Source organism: Canis aureus, chromosome 12 (genome assembly GCF_053574225.1).
Source record: "Canis aureus isolate CA01 chromosome 12, VMU_Caureus_v.1.0, whole genome shotgun sequence".
Lineage (NCBI taxonomy): Eukaryota > Metazoa > Chordata > Mammalia > Carnivora > Canidae > Canis > Canis aureus.
The window spans coordinates 36,341,967-36,364,867 of record NC_135622.1 but is presented as its reverse complement, the minus strand read 5'-3'; the positions used below and the strand labels follow the sequence as shown (position 1 = coordinate 36,364,867).

At 35.3% G+C, this 22,901-nt stretch overlaps 1 pseudogene; it reads right to left on the bottom strand.

The window, feature by feature from the left end:
- Positions 1–21,222: 21,222 nt before the first annotated feature.
- Positions 21,223–22,042, bottom strand: LOC144324550 (glyceraldehyde-3-phosphate dehydrogenase pseudogene; annotated as a pseudogene).
- Positions 22,043–22,901: the final 859 nt, after the last annotated feature.

Below are 22,901 nucleotides of genomic sequence, written 5' to 3'. Positions count from 1 at the left end.
CTCAAGTTCTTTTCCAACATGTTTGCAATTTCACCTTTCTCATGGAAGTTCTTGTCCCAGCTGAATTTGATTTTTTTATATATGAGGTAGAGATCCATTTTCATTTTTCCATATGGATAAATAGTTTTCCCAAATGTCATTTATTGAATAGTTCTTCCTTAACTCTCTGTTCTGCAACACCAACTAGTTTAATTATCAGATTTCCATATATCAGCATTAATCTATTTTTAAGCCCAATATTCTGTTCTATTGTCCTATTTGAGCTAATGGATCTCTTTTTTAGGATGCTACTATTAGCATAGTTGCACTCCCTAGATTTTTTTTTTTTTTGGTCCCTTTGCCTTTTGATAGGCAAACTATATAAAAATGACAGTTAATACTGTCAATATTGTCAGTTTTATATTCACAAGAAAGAGAATCTAATGGGCCCAAATCAATCAAGTATCTACTCTAAGTTCCATAATTTATGGTAGGAATCAGGATCTTCCCCAACCACAGAGAGGGCTCTACCTTCAGAGAGGGTGAAACTGTTGTGGGAAAAGGAGCCAGTCCAGGGCTTTCTGTTCTGAGGATGTCAAAGCAAGATACTATAGCCACATGCAGTTACAAAAGATCGTGACTAAATTCTTTTCAGAAACTGCTCACCAAAGAGCCCCCAAATAATTATGACAACCAAATATTCTTTGCTTACCAACAAGATAAAGATTTATTCAAATTATAATTGATAATATTTGAAAGGACACAATGGAAGAAGCATGTATGCATTGATGGTAAGAACTTAATTCTATAAGACTTTTCTACATAGCAAATTTAGCAGTATTTGTTGAACACTTTAGAAAGGATGTACCCCATAAATGAGTAATTCTAAGACATTATCTTATGAGAATAAACACATATTTATGAAATGATATCTTAGGTCAAATTCTTCATAATCAGAGTGGAGGACAAAGATTTATTCTATGTGATTTATTTAAGAAGTGCTCCCAGGGGAAAGTGGTAAGCAAGTGGAAGAAGCAGGATCGGGAAAAGAGAGGAAACAAAGCAAGGGTGTAGTTAGGTAAAGTTTCAGGCAGACTTCAGCTAATCCCTCAGGGAAACTTTGAAGGTGAAGTCATACCTCAGAGTTCTCCCGCCAGAGGCAAAGTTCCTGTGCAGTCATATCCGGACACCTGCCCATCATTGTTTAAATACTGAATTTCCCAGGCACTTAATGATGTTGTTACAACAGTTGTATTATTCACAGTTAATTATAATAGTAAAACAAAACAAAATAGAACTGAAACAATTATTAATAGCTAAAAGTGGTAAAAATAATAACAAATAATATGATCATTAAGTATGTAGTTCTTTAATAAAATGGCAAAATGCTCATATGTGTTTTTTTAAATCAGAATATAAAATTGTGTATATATGTTATAAGGCAAATTATGTTATAAATAGATGATAGAAATAGGAAGGAATAGTTATATTTTGTACCCTATACTCTATAATATTTACTATTATAAGTACATACTACATTTTTGGAGAAAGGATAAAAGCAAGAGAAAGAAAAAGAGAGATCTTGCATTAACATGTATAAATGTAAATATGCAAATTGCATCAAGCTTGATGCCATTCCCTCCTGGACTGTTGTTACTTGGAAACTATTTGGAAAGTGCTTCTCCTACCTCAACTCCACTTCATCCGCTCAGCATCTGGCTACCTGTTTCCTGTGTCTCAGGGCAATGTTTATACCACAGCCTTTGATATAGACACCCTGATGATTCTAAATGTTGTAACCATGATGTGTGTGTGTCTGTGTGTGTGTGCATGTGCATGTAATTTCTGCAGCATAAATCAACAAAACTGTCTTGTGCAGTACATTAGAAATTGTTGCTGAGAACCATGGTCTTAGGTGATGCTGGAGAATACTGGACAAATTTTAGAAAGCCCTGAAGAACTGAGCTTCTTCAGGTAACTGCTAGCCACAGCAAGGGCATCCAAACTGCCAACTCTCTGTGGATGGTCTCACAGTTGCTGGTGCACATCTCCACAGGAGAAACACCGGGAAGTCCCCTAGATCAGCTCCATGCATGAGCCAGTGTCCATCCCCACACACAAGCCATCTCTCAAAAGGCTACATATTTGCTCTTTCTAATCCAAGTTATTTCGGGTCAAGTAAAAGCATTACTTAAGCTAAAGCCCAAACCATTTTGAATGATTGGAATCTTAAAATTAATTTGTTTCAAAATTTTTCTCTTCCTGAAAAGTGCCCTTCACATTTGGGTGTCTCAGAATCGGCCAAATGAATTTTTGTATAACCTCACAATATGTGGCTGAAATAGAAATGAAGCATGAGAAATTTCAGCAAATGGGATATATATATATATATATATATATATATATATATATAGCTATATATATATATATATATAGCTGGCACTTTCACATTATGGTACAATCCATTTAACATCCTTAGGTAACATAAAAGAACTTTTCCATCCACAGCTTATATCTGTTTCAAACAACATTTCTCTGATTTCCTATTTTACAATGAATTTTACATTGTACCAGATTGTGCAATAGCATATACATACACAAAAGACCATATCACATTCCTTATATTCGGTTATATTTTACTGTATTTATAGTCCTTACCATAAAGCAACATCTGAAAATTCATGCAAAACTATAGTGCTAAAAATCACTTTTTGTTTTATTTATCCCAATTAAAATCAATATTCTTCATTTTAAGTTATTTAAAGTTTATTATTCTAAATATATATATAGCAAGAGCATTATCCTAACTATTAGAGATTTACTTTAAAGATAAACTTCTATCACTATATCAGTTTTCTGGGGCTGCCATAACAAAGTGCCACAAATTGTGTGATATACAATAGAAATGTAGTTTCTCACAATTCTTGAGGCTAGAAATATAAGATCAATGTGCTGACAAGGTTGGTTTCTTTTGAGGCCCACCCTTGTGGATGTCCATCTTCTCTTTTCATCTTCACATGGTGTTCCCTTGTTCCCTCTGTACATGTCTTTGTCCAAATTTCCTCTTCTTATAAGGACATCAGTAATACTGGATTAGGGCCCACCCTAATGGCCTTAGTTACCTCTTTATAGACCTTGTCTCCAAATAGAGTCGACATTCTGAAGTATTAGAGGTTAGGACTTTACTATGAATTAGAGGTAGAGTAAGACATAATTCAGCCCAATCACCTACTAGCACACGATATTTCTCAAAGAAAAGTAGGAGACCTCTTCCTGACTTGCAGTTGACTGCAGAAAGGTTAAACCATTGGACCCTAATTGTCTAACAGGATAGAACCACAGTGACGACTCTGTAGAGCTATTAAAAAACATGAACACTCAACCTACCTATCTTCTTACGTCTTCTCAAGTAGCACTCAATGTCTCACCTATGAGAAAGGGTGTGGCTTTAAATGGAGCAGGCTGAGCATGAGGGAGGCATGGTGTTGGCCATAGAACTAAGGCAGCCTACACGGAGATCAAAATAAAGACATCAGTTTCATCAGTAACCCCTAACCAACACAAGTAACCAAGTTAAATAATAGTTACTAAGGGTGAAAAATTTACCAGTAAATGTTACCCTGCTTCTTTAAGGTAGTATAAATCCTAATCAGGATTAAATTTTATGTAAGTTTACTATTATATTTATTTATCCTAAAAAAAAGTTTTAATTTTTTTGTTTTTAATTGTCATATATCATTCCCCTTTCATGAAATAGATTATATTCTTCCTTCATGTTCTCAAATCCTTATTTTTTAAGACCTAATTCCAATTCCATCTCTGGTGATATTTCTTCAAATATTTTAGCTTGGAGATATCTCTCATCTCTTCCCTTAACTGGCAGTGCTACATAACTTATTCCTGAATGATTTTTATTTAATTTAAACCTTACTAGTTGTGTTGTTCCCAGCCAGACAATAGAACTGGAAAGGGTAGAGATTATAGTTTCCAATCCTCTGTATACATCAATCAATATGGTTGAGGGAATATAGTAGGTTTTAATATATATACATTGACTAGTAAACTGGAATATGGGTATCACAACCATTGTTCACAGGTTACTATCTGACTGTCTCTAAATAATTACTTACAGTCTAGTAGAGTAAATCCCAATGAAATGAGAAATTGCAATATGTTTGATAGGTACTTTTAGGGTGAAGCATGAGCATTAATTCCATGAAAATGTGAAACCACTGAAAGGTTTTATCCATAAGAATGATGTGATTAAGTCAAATTTTAAAAATTCACTGTGGACACTATGGCTGGATATGGGGAAGCTACAGTGGTAAGCTAGGCAAGAATTTTTGGTGGCCTGGACTTGGCTAATGGTGGAAATGGAAAGAGAATGGATAAGTAAATACTTAGGAGGTACAATCAATAGGCAAAGCTGTGGAGCGTAAGAAAAGGAGTCTTAAATTGTATGCAGATTTTTGGCTTAAACAACTAACCAGATAGACATAATGTTTACAATAAGACAAGAAGAATGGATATAGGAAGGAAGATGATGGCTTCATGTCTAATTATGTTGAGCCTGAAGTAACAAATACCCAAGTAGAGATGTTGATAAAAATATGCTAATCTGAATCTCAACAAGGAAATTTTTTCAATTTAAATTTTAGTTAACATATCATGTAATATTGCTTTCTGAAGTAGAATTCAGTGATTCATCACTTACATACAACATCCAGTGCTCATCACAACAGGTGCCCTCCTTAATACCCTTCACTCATCTAGCCCATCTGTCCACCTCACTCCCTCTATCAATCCTAAGTTAGTTCTCTATCATTAAGAGTCTTTCATGGTTAATTTCCCTCTCTCATTTTTCCTCCTTTCCCTTATGTTCATCTGTTCTCTTTCTTAAATTCCACGTATGCATGAGATCATATGGTATTTTTCTTTCTCTGATGATTTATTTCACTTAACATAGTACTCTCTAGCTCCATCCACATCATTGTAAATGGCAAGATTTCATTCTTTTTGATGGCTGAGTAACGTTCCAGTGTGTGCGTATCACATCTTCTTTATCCATTCATCAGTCAATGGACATTTGGGCTCCTTCCATAGTTTGGTTATTGTTGATAATGCTATGATAAACATCAGGGTACATGTACCCCCTCCAACCTATATTTTTGTGTCCTTGGAGTAGATACTTAGTGGTGCAATTGCTGGATCATAGGATAGTTCTATTCTTAACAGTTTGAGGAAGAAGGAAATTTTTGATGTAGATAAAGATTTGGAAATCACCTGCAGACAGGTATTAACTGTAATTGAAATTATGGAACTAAATAGGTGTACCTCAGTAGAGAGAGTATGGTGGAAAGAGAAAGGACCTACCACCCCAAGAAGACCAAAACTAAATGATTGAGTAGAGTAGGGGCTCTCAAAGTAGCCTGAAATTAGGGTCCAAAGAAATGAGGAAAAGCAAGTAAGTGGGACATCTGGGAAGACACAAGAAAGGAGAGTTTAAAGGAGTAGTTAGCAGTGTACAATGCTAAATGCTCCCAGATGACCAAATAAGAACAGGGCTAAATTTTATAATTTTTAATTTATAAGTTTTAATTGTACTAAAAATATATATAATATAAAACTTAATTATAGAATATTGAATTTAATTATAATTAATACTTACAAATTTATAACTTATAAATAAATGTCACTGGTGACTCTCTTAATCAGTTTGAACTACTAGAACAAATTACCATATGCCAGGTAGTTTAAAACAACAAATATTTGTATCTCACAGTACTGGAGGCTGGAAAGGTCAGGATCAGAGTGCCAGCATAGTTGTGTTCTAATGTAGTTCGCATACATTAGAACCTCTTCTTGGTTTGCACATGGCCATCTTCTGACTTCTTCACATGGTAGAAAGCAGAGAACAGAGAAGCAAGCAAGCTCTTTGTATCTCTTCTTATAAGGAAGAGCACTAATCCCATTCATGACGGCTTCACCCTCATGACCTAATGACCCCCCAAAAGCCCACCTCCTAATACCATCATGTTGGGGATTAGGATTTCAATAGATTAATTAGGAGGGACACACATATTCAATCTATAACAGTGACCTAAGTAATCGTAATGATATAGTGATAGCAGAGCCAAATTACTGTTGGAAGAGTGAATGAAAGATAAGAAAGTAGACACTCAAGTAGAGGTAATCTTTCAGTTGGCACTTCTATACTTTTCTTCACTGTCTACACTGTAGAGTCTATTACAGTCTAGTTGTTTCTTTAAGATAGTGTAAATACCAATCAAGATCAAAGTTTATACAGATTTACTATTATTCTTATTTACTAAAAATATGGTTAGAAAAAAATACTTTAAAAATCTTTAGAATGGGTTACAAAGACCTCTTTGATTTGCCCCTTATATTGCTGAATCTCTTTGTCTTCAATTATTCTCCCGAACAGCTCATCATATTTCCAACTATTGCCCCAAATGCCAGAGTGTCTCATGCTTCCATATTTTCACATTCTTCTATATATGCTACCATGTCTTTCACATCTTCTATACCTGGCAAACCCCTTCACATGCTTTTAGGTTCCATTCAGGTCACCTTCCCTTCAAAGCCTCCTGTGACATCCTTCTTCTCCAGTATAGCGAAGATGACTTTAATACTCATACCATGCCTTATATCTGCCTTTTTTATGGTAACTACATAATCTGAATTTAAACACCCTATGTATTTCCTTCAACAACTTCACTACATTTTTTTTTTTTTTTAGAGAAGGAGAAAAAGAGAAAGTGGGAGAGGGGCAAAGGTTGAGAGAGAGAATCTTAAGCAGTCTCCACATCCAACACCAAGCCCAACATATGGCTTGATCTCACAACCCTGAGATCATAACCTAAGCCAAAATCAAGAGTAGGATATTTAACCAACTAAGCCATCCAGGCTTTCTGACATTTTCTTTCAATAGAGACAAATTTCTCAGAAAGTCATAGTTAGAAAAGCCTTATTTCTTCATTATTCTCATACTATCTCTGCAAGATAAAAACCACTGGGATTCTATATTTTCTTTAGCAAAGATAAGTCTCATAAAGGCGTCTTATGTTATAATACCTAAAAACAGTTTTTAGGCTATTCCTCATATTAAGAAAGGAAGACTTATGATACCATCAGTATTTGAAATGAACTTTAGACCTCGCTTAATAGAAATGTTTTCTTCCTCAATTTAATCAACCTAGGTAGTTTTTCCCATGCCTCACAAATGTGGTCAGCTTTCAGGAAGTGGAAAAAGTGTTACCACCACATGAAATTTCAAAGCATTTATGAGCTGGCATGTTGGAAATGTAGAGTTGAGGAACAAAAAGCCCTATAGAAAAGAAGGGTTTGGAACATAATAATGATTTATCTGTGATTCAAGGAATGAAACAACTCTAATGATGATGATCTAGCATTGCAAGAGATTAAAAATAAAAATAATAATCTCCCAAACTATCAGCTTTTATTGAATGAAAAAATAAAAGTAAAAGCAAATAAGACAAACTATATAATCTCCAAATTCAGCTAAATAAATATTGACAAACCAAATGAGAGGATAAAAGCTAAAAATATATTGTTAATAAAAATGTCTGAAAAGGAAATTGTCCTAAGTAAATTACAGATACAAGTCAGATAACAGAATTACAAAGAGAATTATGTAAAATATAATAGCCCTGGAAGAGACCAACATGATCAAGTTTGTTAAAACCTATTCAAACCTACTTTGCAGCTCATTGTAGAGTGGAAAAGATAACTAAATATGGACATCACCTCAAAATCCAGTGTTCAAAGCATTAAGCCTAGAAACATTTATACTTATTTTTTAAATGAATTGAACATAAAACTAGATATAGAGAATAAGAAGCACAACAAAATAAATAATGCATCATATTTAGTTAATAATTTTTCTATTTTATCTCTGCTGAAATCCTGCTCAGATGTGGAAGCAAATTGCTTCAGAGACTCTGAGAAAGGAAATCAAGTTAGTAATATGGAATTGGACCAAACATAGACTATGATGTCAAAAGGATTTTTTTTCAGAATCAATAGGTGATGAAAGACTTATAAAAATCATCCAGAGATTTATTTGATTAAAACCATATGCTTCCCAACCAACACAGCTTTGTAGTAAAACCAGTCAAATTTTGTATGGTTAGTGCTCAAAGCATGCCTTTTTCACCACAGAAGTAATTGCCTTTCAGTTTCCAAAATATGGCATGTTAATATTATTTTTTAAATATTTGAATTGGTAATAGTCACATTATTCAGTATAAAAGCCGTATAGTAGAAAGTCTTCCTTCACTCACCCAGGTACGACTTTCATGAGTGTTTTGTATATCTATTCAGTTTCTTTATGGAGATAAAAGTGAATATGAATATACGATCTTGTTTTCTACCTTTTCACACACAAAAAAATATTTTTTCCAGTTTCTTACCTTGTTTCCATTAGTAGACACATATCTTGGTAAGCATTTTGTATCAACAGCATTTTCAGTTATATTTGGAATAGATTTGAAGGAAAAAAGTAGTCTCATGAATTTTCTAATTTGTCATTTCTCAGAATACTTTTTCTGTGTTTATATTTGTACTTTCCTCTTCTATTCTTGGTAAAGTTAGATTGTTGTTTATCTGTTTTGTGATTTATTGAAATAATACTAATAACATACATATATTGTATATTATATGTGCACACACATATACATATATGTAATGTGTATATATGTGTATGTTATTTTGATAGGAATTACACTATAAACTGATTTTGGAAAAATGACTACAATTTCAGACTTCCCATCCAAGAATAAAGTGTGACTGAGTCACACAGGCGCACCCCTGTGTGTTTCAATAAACAACTGTTTACACAAATTTAATTTGCTTCCCTTTATTTGTCATGAAACTTGCTTTGGATCAGTTATCCTGTTGCTCAGGCCAAAGATGAAGAAAGCAAGCCTGATTCCTCTTTCTCACACACCCTACAACTCACCAGCAAGTCCTGCAGTTCTTCTTTAAGACAGAACCCAATTCAAGGGCACCTGGGTGGCTCAGTTGGTTAATTGTCTACCTTCAGCTCAGGTCACGATCCCAGAGTCCTGGTATCGACTTCCACATCAGGCTCCCTGCTCAGCCAGGAGCCTACTTCTCCCTCTCCCACTGCTTGCAGCTCTGCCTTCTTGTGTTCTTTTTCTCTCTCTTTCTGTCAAATAAATAAATAAAATCTTTAAAAATAAATGAAATGAAATAATGAAATGAAATGAAATGAAATGAAATAGAACCCAATTCAGACATCTGTGCGCCATCCCTACATCATCTACACATTTATATGATGTGTTCTAAACCAACATCTCTGGCATAGTCTGTTTCACTCGCTTCCCCACAAGCCATCCCACCTCATCTCTTGTCCTTACATGGTCTGTTCATATAGCTTCCAAAGTGGCTTCTTTAAAGTTAAATTATATCACATTGTTCCACACCCAAAACTGTCTAATGACTTTTCATCAAGTGAAATACAAATTACTTGCAATAGTTTAATGAACCTCTATAATGACTTCTGCCCTTGTCTCCAATACAGATATTCATTCCTCCTCTCTCAATCCAACCCAGCCATGCTGGTTCTCCTGCTGTTTTTGAACAGTCATATTTATTCCTACCTCAAGATTTTATACTTGCTGTTTTTTAAATCTTGAAATCTATCTTTCTAGATCGAGTATGTGCGGTTTTCTCACTATGCAGATCTTGGCTCAAATATAAAGTTGCCAGATTAGGAAATAAAAATTCAAGATACCCAGTTAAATTTGAATATCAGATAAATGATAAATTTTATACTCTAATTCTTTCTATAATATTGCATGGGACACAGTTATACTAAAAACTTATTTGCCATTTATTTTCAATTTAAATTTTTTTTGGTCATCCCGTGTTTTATTTGGCATTCTTGAAATTAGCTCCTTTCCTGTTACCTTGTATCAAATAGACCCTTCTCTTCCTCTGTCACTCTCTAATCTCCTACCCTGCATCATCTGTGTTTATAGCACTTACCACTACCTAAAGTATTATTTACTTGTTTATGATTATGAAAAAATCTTCCTACCTAACAATGTATATTTCATGAGGACAGAAGATTTGTCTTTTATTATACCTTCTTGCCAATGCCCAGCATGTAATAAATGCTAAAACTATGGGTGAATGGTTAAATGGTTAAGTGTATAGCACACGGTTATGTTAAAAATCAACATAAAATATTTATTTCTTATATTTTTTAAACACAGAATATTTCTAGAGAAATACAAAGCTATTTCCATAACAGAGTCTCGAACAATTTAAAAATCAATTTAAGACTCTTCTGCTTCTAAAGATACCTTCTCAAACCACAAAAAGAGGTTATTTTTTCCACTTTTATGTAACCCTTATGAACATCCAGACTGTTAAGACTCTTTCCTAGATAAATAAAATAAACATAGAATATTTCTAGAGAAATACAAAGCTATTTCCATCACAGAGTTTTGAACAATTTAAAATTCAATGTGAGACTCTTCCACTCCTAAAGATATCTTCTCAAACCACAAAAAGAGGTTATTTTTTACGCTTTTATGTAACCTTTATGAACATCCAGACTGTTAGGACTCCTTGCTAGATAAATAAAATCAAATTAAAATCTGAAGCAAAACATTAACTTATGGAAATTATTAGAGGTCAAATTCTAATTTTACAAATAAAGAGACTGAGTGTCAGAAATATAAAATAATTTTCCCAAAGCCATGAAGTTAACATATTTGTTTGTATAGCTTACTACCTATTTTCTCCCCCCTCTGTTATAAGCTCCCTGAAAACAGAAACTTGATCTGTTTGGTTGACTGATTGCTTACAGCACCTTGAAGAATGTTTAACACAGTAGGTGCTCAACAAATATTTGTGGTTGAATAATGAGTCAATGAAATGAAATATGATTCTTGTCACTTTCAGCCAAGAATCTATCCTATAAGATATGGCACATTGTTTTATTTAACTATGATGGGCATTTACTGAATCACAGCAATTATTTGTTAAAAAAAACTAAAGGAAAATTTTATTTACCAATTTATAAATAAACATCAAGTTGTCAACATTTAATTAAGTCACAATATCCACATATAAAAAGAGAACCCTATATTTGGAAAGTGTTAATTGACTCAAACCCCACAAAATGATACATGAGAAATTTAAAGCTTTAAATTTTCTTTAATTTGTACAAGAGTAGATTTATGAAATAGAGCACTCTAAATTATTCTGCTAATGAGTGTCTTTGGAGCATATCAAATAACCTGTATTTGTTGGATTTCAATGGTCATAAAACTTATTCTCTCTGCCTTGTTAAAAGAACAACTACATTACAAAAAGATTTGGTGATAGGAAAGGATTTTGTAAAGAAAAACAGAGCAAATATTATATCTGCAAAGATAAGCCATTGTCCAGAAGTGTAAGTCAGGGATTTCTGAGTGGACTGGAGACATGTAAGTGACACAGGAGCATGGACAAAGTGGTTTATCTAAATGCCTACAGGGCCTTACAGATGAATGAATAAAACAGGAAACCAGTAGAATGTATGTTCTATTTAAAATTGACAGTCTCAGGGTACCTGGATGGCTCAGTAGGTTAAGTGTCTGCCTTCAGCTCAGATCATGATCCCAGGGTACTGGGATCAAACCCCACATCTGGTTCTCTGTTCAGGAGGGTTTGCTTCCCCCTCTCCCTCTCCCTGGTGTTCTGCCTACTTGTGTGTGTTCTCTCACTCTCTCTCTGTCAAATAAATAAATAAAAATCTTTAAAAAAGCGGGGGGCGGGGGGGGAGTCTCTACTCACCAGGAAAAAACATGGCCTTAGTATGGCCAGATTTTTCTTTTTTTTTCCCGTAAGCCAAAATCACTGATTTTTTAAAATGTGAAATCTGATGTTTTATGAAATATCATACAAGCCAAACAAAATTGAGGTCAGACTCAATATGAATGTGAGAGATAAAATAAACAGAAAAAGAAATTGGAAATTACAGATAACAGAGAAAATCACTTTTTAAAATCTAATTAACATAAGCAGAAGATTAGAAAAGCATTACATCCATAAAAAAAGAACAAGATGCTATTAATATTTTAAACACTAAAAAACATTTAAAATTAAAAAGTAACCAAAAAACAAATTAATGATATGGGGAAAAATCAATTAAATAAATGGAAGATAAAGTCAAAATAATCTTTCAGACATTATAATAAAAGAGCAATATGAGAAAAAATAAAAGAATCAGATGACCACTCAAGTCTTTCTTCCATATTGTAGGAATTTTAGGAAAAGACAAATGTGAAAATTGAAGGGAAGATTGTCATATCAGTAATACAGGATAATTTCCCAAAACTATTGGAAATGGGTTTCCAGTTTGAAAAGACCCATCAAATACCTAAGAGAATAAATTTTAAAAGATATACATATCACTGTGAAATTTCAAAAGACAAGAAATAGAGACAATCCCAAGATCTTCAGGTAAACTTCAATAGCCCTTCAGTGCAAAACCACAGATCATAAACAGTGATATAGGTGTCAGAATGATGTCAGGTTTTTCAGTTATAATTCCATATTCTAAAATGCCTTCAATCCTTCAAAATTCTGAGGGACATTGAGTTTCATTCTATGATTCTAAACCAAGTCAGAATAGCATGGTGGTAAAATAGTCATTTTCTCACAAGTGAAGATTTAAAAATTTACTTTCTATGCTACTTTAAATCAAGGAAAAAGAATATGTGTGATCCAAGAAACAGGAGATGCAACAAAGAAGAAAGCAAGTAGATTACCAAGACCATAGGTGTCTTGGAGAACAATCATTTCAGACTGATGGGAAGAGAAAGGTCTAAGGTATAGATGTGAAGAATGCAAAAAGTCTAAGTTTTACTGAGGCTAGGTTTATTAGGATAGGTGTTTTGTTTTGCAGGACAGCTAAAGAGAGGGAGAAGGAAAAGAGAAAGAAGAGCTTGAGGTTAATTACAAGGAAGTTATAATTATAAAACATAGAATTATGCTAAGAAGGGATAGAAGTGAAGACCAGAAGTTGCCATAGAAAACAAAATTTAAAACTTTGCATAATGAATCCTCAACTCTGCTAGAATCCAAATTGATTCTCTATCACTCCATTAGCATATCTGTCTGGGTACACTGCAGTTATCTTAAGCAACATTTCCAAAAAAGAAGGTATTTCCCCGAAGATTCTTCTCTTGCAATCCTTCTTTCCATTGATGGTCTATAATCCAGAAGAATCCTAGAAGTTCTGATCCTTACCTTCCAACCAAACCTACTAAGCATACTATAACATACTCATCTCTCCAGGTATTGCCTAGTTCTCACCATTTCTTTACTGATCTTTTATAATGGCCTCCTACTCCTAATTTTTCATTCTTTCAATACATGCTCTACATTGATTTTATTATTCCCCAACAAAACCCTTTAGTGGGTTTTTTTTTTCATTTTTCCTATAGAATAACGTTCATTACAACTATCAAAGAATTTAAACAGAATTTCAATCTATCCTTGAAACTTCATCTCTTTAATATTCTTTCTTGGCTTCTAACCAAAAGTACCCCAAAACTGAGTGGGATTGAGAAAACAATTTGCAAAAAGCTTCATCCACTCTTAGCTACAAAGGACCAGTTCTCATGATTCATGTATTAAATCATTGAACTAAAGGTTATTTGAACAGTGTCCACACATGTATTCTTCACAGCAACTATGAATTTTGTAATTATTATTGTCATTTTACAGATGAAGAAAATTATTCTCATGAAAATTAATCAGTTTGGTCAAAATAAAGCAATAAATGATACAAAACCCATGTTAACCAAACCAGAGTAAATTAAAACTTCATGTTTCACAGTTGGCATGATCCTATATAGAGAAAATCCTAAAGAATCTGCTAATAAATGAGTTCAGTAATGTTTCAGTATAAATTATATCCAAAATTCAATTGTATTTATGTACATTAGCAGCAATAAACTATTCGCAAATGAAATTCAGAAAACAATTCCGTTTACGGTAGTATCAAAATAAAACATTTAAGAATAAATTTAACAGAAAATGTACAAAACTTACACACTAAAAACTGAAAAAAAATCATTATTGAAATGGATTAAAGAGACCTAAATAAATGGAAAGATATTCCATGTTCATGAAAAGATAGTATTATTAAAATGGCAATGCTCCTCCAATTTGTATATAAATTGAGTTCAACCCTTATCAGACACCCAGCTGTTTTTTCCTTTTGCAGAAACTGAAAAGACTACTAAAAATCTATATGGAAATGCAAATGACTTGTAGTACCCCAAAATTTTTGAGACAGAACAAAGTTGGAAGGCTCACACTTCCAGAGTTCATAACTTACTACAAAATTGTCATAATGAAGACAGTGTAGTACTGATACAAAACTAGACAAAGATAAATGAAATAGAATTGAGTGTCTAGGTAAATCCTCACATTTATGATCAATTGATTTTCAACAAGGATACCTAGACAATTCAATGGGGAAAAAATAGTCCTTTAATAAACAGCACTGGTACACTGCCACATGGCAAAAGAATAAATAACTCCTACTTCATATGTGTAAAAAAATTAACTCAAAATGAATCAAAGAGTAAATATTAGGAGCTAAAACTAAAAAAAACATGCAAAATCTTCATGGCCTTGAATCAGACAATAGCTTCTTAGTATGACATCAAAAGCACAAGCAACAGAAGAAAAATAAATTGGACTTCATCAAAATTAAAATATTTTGTACTTCAGAGGACATTATTGAAAAAGTAAAAAGATAATTCACAGAATTCAAAAGAACATTTACAAATCATATATCTGATTAGGGATGTGTATTCAGAATATATAAACAACTTTTATAATTCAATAATAGAAAGACAGGAAAGAAAAGGAAAGGAAAAAAGGCAAGGAAAATTTTTAAAAATAAAAATTAGCAAAGGATTTGAATACACATTTTCAAAAGATTTACAAGTGGCCAGTAAGCATATGAAAAGATATTCAGTATCATTAATCATTAGAGAAATACAAATAAAAACCATAATGAAGCACCACCTCACATCTCCTAAGATGGTTATAATAAAATTTTTAAAAAGATATAAAATAACAGGTTTCCATAGGATATGGAGAAATTGGAACCTTCATACATTGGTGGGAATGTAAAATAGTACAGGTGCCTTGGCAAACAGTTTGACAATTCCTTAGAAAGTTAAGCATAGATTGACCATATGGCCCAGCAACTCCACTCATAAGTATACATCCCAGAGAATCCAAAACATATCCACACAAAAACTTGTACACAATGTTTATGACACTATTCATATGGCCAAAAGGTGAAAACAACCCAAATGTCCATTAATAGATTAATGAATACACAAAATGTGGTATACTCATATAAATGATGTTACTTGATCATTGAACAGAACAAATGATAATGTTACAAAATGGATGACCTATGAAAACATGATGCCACGTGAAAGAAGCCAGACACAAAAAAGCCACATAAAAATGATTCCATTCATATGAAATGTCCAGAATAGCAAATCCACAACTACAAAAAGTAGATTAGTGGTTGCCAGAGGCTTTGAGGGTGGGTGATGAAGAATGGGGAGTGATTTGTAATGTGTAAGAAGTTTCTTTTGGGGGGTAATAAAAATTAATGATAATGGTTGCGAAATTTTGTGAATATCCTAAAGATAGTGAATTTTATCTTTCAATAGAGTGAATTTTGTAGTATGTAAATTATATCTCAGATTTTTTTTAAATGGTTCATTTGCTCCAGGATATAAATATCATCTTTGTTCTACTAACGAACCAAACAAACTGAGACTTTGTTGGAGATTCTAAGAGGGGTATGAATCTGGGAAATAAAATAGTTTTTAGCATCTGACTTTAATAAAAACAAATTTTAAAAAAGACCTCTTTTTACAGAGCTCAGAAGTACAACAAGCATATCCAGAATGAGGCACTAGGAAATAAGATAGGTGTTCTGTACAGTTGTACTACCGGATGCATATGGGGAATAGGAAAGTATAGACAAGTGAATGAAAGGTTAAAGGGCCTTTCATGAAAGGATGAAGCAATTTTGACTTTTTAATACAGAACAAGTAGTTTCAAAAACTAGCATTATTTAAGAATCACCTGAGAAACTTTTGAAAATATTCCACTTCCCTCAGTACCAGCACTTCAGAGCTACTGATTCCATCCACCTCATAGGGACTAGGAATCTGTAGGTAAAATCCCTCCAGGTGATTCTAAGGGTAGGCGGGTCTCAGAAATGCTTTGGGAGACTTTGGCTATTTTGAGAGTGATAATAAGGACAAGGTTCTGAATTAAAGCCACGGCAATGAGGATGTAAAGAAAGGAAGAGAAAGACATAGAGAGAGGCCTAGAAAAATTAATTCCGCACGTTCATTTTTTCTACATATTTTTACTGAACACCTATTCTGTATGAAACATGGGGTTAAAATGTTGAAATCAATCCTCATGGAGCGTTTATTCTATTTGACAAAATACAGTATATATGGAAGAGTAAGAATTTAAATGATAAGCTTTCTAGCCAAACTAGCTGGATAACAGAACATGAAAGACTCCTAACTCTGGGAAACAAACTAGGGGTGGTTGAAGGGGAGGGGGGCGGGGGGTGGGGGCGACTGGGTGGCGGGCACTGAGGTGGGCACTTGACAGGATGAGCACTGGGTGTTATTCTGTATGTTGACAAATTGAACACCAATAAAAAATAAATTTATTAAAAAAAAACTAGCTGGATAAGTGGCCCATGTTGGCCTCATTCATTAAGGAATAAAATGATAATATCAGGAATCCTTTATATGTCAAGTAAGGACTTTATACACATTCACTCTTTCATTCCTCACAGTAACCACATCTGTGTTTTAGAATTGTGAACCTGTACCAAAGGAAGGATGGTGGGCTGCCTCTTGTGCTACAGCTGAGGGGTTGAGAGGAGAGGCGGGGTAGAGCCAGGATTTGAACCAAATAGTTAACTTCAGGAGAGACTATATTGAAGTCAATGCTTTTCTCAGCCAAAATCTCATTTTTATTGAGTTAGTCTATCCCTCACTTTTACCTCTAGGGTCTGCAATATTTATTCTAGAGAAGATATTCTTCTCTTGGAGTCTTCAGATGAGTTGCAGGAGGGCCATGAATCCCTGAAATAGTATGGAATTTTTTCATGTGTATGCTTACTTGCATTCTTTTTGGAGAGAGAATCCATAACTCCAGTAAAAAGATTAAAAATATATCTTCTGGGGCAGCCTGGGTGGCTCAGCAGTTTGACGCCACCTTCAGCCCAGGGCGTGATCCTGGAGACCTGGGATAGAGCCCCATGTCGGGCTTCCTGCATGGAGCCTGCTTCTCCCTCTGCCTGTGTCTCTGCCTTCTCTGTGTGTGTGTGTCTCTCATGAATAAATAAAATCTTTTAAAAAATTAAAAAAATATATCTCTTCTATACCCATTTAACTAATTTTATTATATGTTGATGAAATTTGTAGGAGAACACTTCCTGTGCAAGCATGTATGGTGACAGTAATTTAGAGTGGAAACCTCTCTTCCTCCTCTCCTACCCTCCTTTCAGGAACACACTACCAAGTACCAGTCAGCCAGAAGCACCCCTGCACACTGTGTCCAACCTTAAGTCTATAGCTGGGTCATCCCAATACAGGGGAAAGCATGGATCTGTTCCTTTATCATGTAACTGAATTTGCTTGTCTCTAAGCAAATTATTATAAAATTTCATTTATTAATTCACCTACTAAATGTGCCTGTACACTCTTAGGCTCAGTTCCCACTGAAATCAAAAAGGGCTCTCCCTTTGAATAAGGGAGAGGTTGAGGGTTGATGAGGCAGCATTATTTGGTCCTTGGATATCTCAGTTGTGTTGTCTTTTCCCAGGAGAGGCATGTTCCCTCTGATTGTAGCCAAGTCTTCCAAGGCAAAGTTCTAATTTCAAATCATTGCCCAGTTAAGTTTAATTTTTAAAGAGAGGTTCACAGTAGTTATTCAAAAGTAGCACCTACTATTGCTGCATATCTTGGTAGTTGGGAGGATGGAAGAGAAAGATATTTTGAAGGCAGGCCTGGTATTTAGAGCATGTTGTTTAAAATGTAGTTCCCGGATCACCTGCTTTAGAATCACCAAGCATGCTTATTGAAAAATTGTGATTCCTGGACCCCATACAAATATTCTGAACCAAACCCTGCTAAAATCTGCCCTGTTAGCAACCACTCCAGATGATTCTTAAGGAATTTCAAGGTAATCTAGATATCTGGGAAACTCTGCAGCTAGATTTTGTAGTGAAGTACTAAAATTATGAGACTCCATATCAGATTGCTAGAGATTGTTCAACCACACTGCTAGTTCGCCTTAGCTGAGGGCAGAGGAGATGATGCAAGCAGAAGGCAGGGGCTGAGGTAGTCCCCTGCTGACACATGGCTTTCAAGTGTCACTGACAAAGTCCCACTTTGAAGCAAAGACCTCCAACTTCTACTTTCTCACTCTCCTAGCTTCCTTGCTATAGGCTTGGCCATGTAAGGTTTTCAAACCAAGAGGCTCCATGGGAGTTAACATTATGTCAAGAGTTGGAAAAGCAAAAAAAAAAAGATTTAAGGAGTATAGAAATGAAAGAACTTTCTGTAAATCCTCTTCCTTGTACCGTTGCACTCCCTGTTATTTTCCCTGGACTGAATGCAGCAATGAAAACAATGAATAGTATGGAATTTTTTCATGTGTATGCTTACTTGCATTCTTTTTGGAGACATTGAGGAGAGAAGCAGCTATAAAACTCAAAAATTTGGATAGTTAAATAACATGTCAATGTCTTCTTCTGTCCTTCCCCAACTGTCAAATAATACTTTGATCTCCTCAGACAGTTCCTGAAACACTCTTCTAAATCTATTTTTTCTGTCCTATCTCAAACACTTAACCTCCTGCTTACTTCTAGATGCCCTTGTATCTTGCTCAGCTCCAGAACCACCATCTCCATTTTAATAACACATCTCAATATGCACAATGTCCTACAAAGCCAGCCCCTAGTTCCTCCAATGCACAGCTATCTCTGAGTCCTCCTTTGTTCTTGAACCTTCTGCAGCAATTAAGGAAGGAACTAAAGGGCCATTTTATGAGTGGAATAGTGCTGATCAGGGACAAGCAAGTTGGAAGACAGTGTTTACTTTTCTCTAACTTGCCTTGATAGAGCTGCTCCAGAGCTGCATGTGTTACAGTTACAAGCCTCTTAATAATAACCAAATTAAACTCTAATAAAAAAAAGTTAACTTCTTCTGTGTGTTCATCGTGTAGCCAGAATTTTATTGACTACTGTAAGTGTAGTATGCCTTTTAATCCTCTCATCAATCCAGTGAGTTGGACTACATTATTATCCCCATTTTAGAGGTGAGAAAACTGACAAGAGTTAAGAATGATCTGAAAAGGTCATACAGGTATTAATTGGGAAAGCCTTGATTCAAATTCAGAACTGTTTGATTCCATAGTGAACACACATTAACAGTATTAGATCACCTTTGTGTCAGATAATACAGTTTTGCCTGCAAATAACAAAAAAACCTCAGATGAGATTGTTTAGCTATTTCAAATAATAGGAAGATTGGAGTTACACATTTCCAAAGTTAGTTAAATCATGAGCTCTCCAATGTCAAGGCTCCAGGTTATATGCTCAGAGATGTTTCTGCCTTTCTCTTTATGATCATAGGATGGCTTTGTTTAAGCATCATCTCTTCATTTGACAACATCCAAGGGCAGAAAAGAAATGGGGAGGGTATCTCTTCTAAATTTGTCTATTTTTGTCAGAAAGAAAAATCTTTCCCAGAATTCCCCAGCAAACACTCTCTTCTAAGGAGTCAAAACTGGGTAACTTGCCCCATTCTCACCTCTTAATCAATCATGGGCAAAGGACTACCCTCCCTTGTTAAGTCTACACATGATTCACCCCATGGAGTCCAAGAAGGAATCTACCTACACTGAGCACACTGCCATCAACCTGAATTCCTGAATAAAATTAAAATCTGTTAATAATGAAGAGCAGGGCAAGTGGCTATTGTTTAGACAACCAGCAGTGTCTTCAATGCATTACCTTTTAATGTTGTGCTTTGTCTCTCCTGGATTCATCAGGATTTCCTTCACCTATCCAGATTGCTACTCTCCAATGCCAACATGAAAATACACCACAGATTCTGTGCTTTTCTAACCAATGAGGAGAAAAAAATTCTAAGTATGAAAAATTTAGCATATTTTAATCAAGTAGAAAATATGCAAGTCAAATCATAAACATAACTATTGTTCTCAAGTAATTATAATGAAGGGCTAAACAGTCAAAGTACCCTTAAATTTATATTTTCACTCTGTTTCACACAATCCTGTTCTACTGCTCTTTACAGATATTTCATAAGACCTTTATTTTCTTTTATAAACTTCTTTCCTAATTTCTTCACAGTCTACCTAGTTTTGCGTCACAATAGTTATTTATGGATGAGAGAGAGGTCTTAATTTTTTCTGTTATTTTCTAAGCTGTTAAAATTCTTCCACAAAAAAAAATGTTATTTTCCTGCTATTTTCCAAATTGGTCAATATTGTCACAAAATGGAAATTTCCCTGAATAATTGAGTTTATGTAATTGAGTAACTCATTACATTGAGACATTCTGAATCTGGAAAGTTGGATAATTGGAACCTTCTCAATAAGAAGGCTATTTTTATGGGGATTTTGTTTGTTTTTTGTTTTGTTTTTGTTTTTTGCATAACAAATCTCTTGCCCCTGTTGCAACCATTTAGGGACAGAGAAGCATACTGTGATCTTTCATCTCTCACATTCTGGCCCATACATGTCACCGCAACCATGTTTATTTTCTTGCTGCTCTTGGAATTTGGTTATTTCTTAACCACGGGTTGCCCTGACTCCACTAATCTAATCCTCCTTCCTGTTTTATTTTAAGACATGCATTAAAATTTCTTTTTTATGGAAATTTACCTTTTTTGGCTGAGTACATTATACTTTGTTGATGGTACATGATAAAGTAAGGCTCCCCAAGTCTCTCCCCTTATTCATGGGGTCTGGGATGGAAACTGTGGAGGGAGTTGGGAGTCTCTCCATTGGGAGACTCTCAATGGGTTGAGGGATAAATGGGGGAGGGACTTCCCAGCTGAAGGCCTCTTCCTTTTGCTCTCACTGGGGCTGGTGGTCCCAGGGGGCTCCTACTCCTTGGAGGCCATGTGAACCATAAGGTCCACCACCTGGTCCTCTGTGGAGCCCAGGATGCCTTTGAGGGGGCCTTTCTATCTTTATTACCTTCTTAATGTCATCATATTTAGCAGCTTTCTTCACATGGCAGGTCAGATCCATGACTGACACTTTAGGGGTAAGGACACAGACGGCCATACCAGATCTTCGTATTCAGCTCAAGGTTGACCTTGCCTACAGCCTTGGCAGCACCAGTAGAAGCAGGGATGATGTTCAGGCAGCCTCTCAGCTATCATGCCACAGCTTCCCAGAGGGGCCATGCACAGTCTTCTGGGTAGCAGTGATAGCATCAGCTGTGGTCATGAGTCCCTCCACAATGCTGAAGTTGTCATGGATGACCATTGCCAGGGGATCCAAGCAGTCGGTGGTACAGGAGACATTGCTAAACATCTTGAGGGAGTTGTCATACTTCTCATTGTTCATGCTCATCACAAACATGGGGAAATCAATAGGAGAGGGAGAGATAATGACTTTTTTGGTCTCATCCTTCAAGTGAGCCCCAGCCTTCTCCATGGTGGAAAAGACCCCAGTGTACTCCACAACATGCTCAGTACCAGCATCACGCCCATTTGATGTTGGCAGGATCTTGCTCTTGGAAGACAGAGATGGCTTTTCCATTGATGACAAGTTTCCTATTCTCAGCCTTGACTGTGACATGGAATGTGCTATGAATGGACTCTTACTGGAACATGTAGATCATGTAGTTGAGGTCAATGAAGGGGTCATTGATGGTGACAACATCCATTCTGCAGAGTTAAAAGCAGCCCCAGTGACCAGACACCCAATGGCCAAATCTGTTTACTCTGACCTTCACCAACCTGTTTCAGGGAAGCAGCCAGCACTTTACCAGAAGATGTGGATGTCTGTTGAACCAGAAGGAGTAAATCACATTTTCAGGTTAAAAAGAATAATAGAAATGTCCTTGCCAATCTTTTCCATTTTATACACTAGGAAACTTGGGCCTGGGTGGAATGAGGCTGCTTGTTCATGGTCATGTAACTCCTTATTGCTTTGACAGGGTTTCTGCTCCCCCAAACCAGATAAGAATGGAGATAGGAAAAGGGCATGGAGAGTTAGCAGGGGCAGCAGTGTAAGAGGATTATAGCAATCTTAACTAGAGGGTCAAGAAGTCCAGGGTGCAGAGAATTTCCAACTCGGGCTGATGAAAACTCCAGTTCAGTGCTGCTGGGAATCTATTACTAAATCCTGCAGGGTACATAATTTTGTTTTCTGCCAAACTCATCTCAAGAAAAATAAAGCTACATAGGAAATTCCATTACTTGTGTCTCTTTTGGTTGCAAGTGATTGAAACTCTAATTTCAATTGCATGTTAAACAATCAGGTTCAGGTAAGCAAAAATACTGCCAGGATTCTCACTCACCATCCCTTATCTCTTCTGCACATCGGCCTCAATATCTCATGATGATGAACTTGGTAAGAACCTCACAGCTTCACCCACAAAGAAGAACTGATCTCTACTTTGTCTAGTTTCTTCTTCAAAAATCCCCAGGTACAGTGTTCGGTCATGAGCACATTTCTCCATCAGGAAAAAAAAAATCCAAAAGCAAGGCAAGACCTCATCAGCTGTCATTTTACTTCTGGAG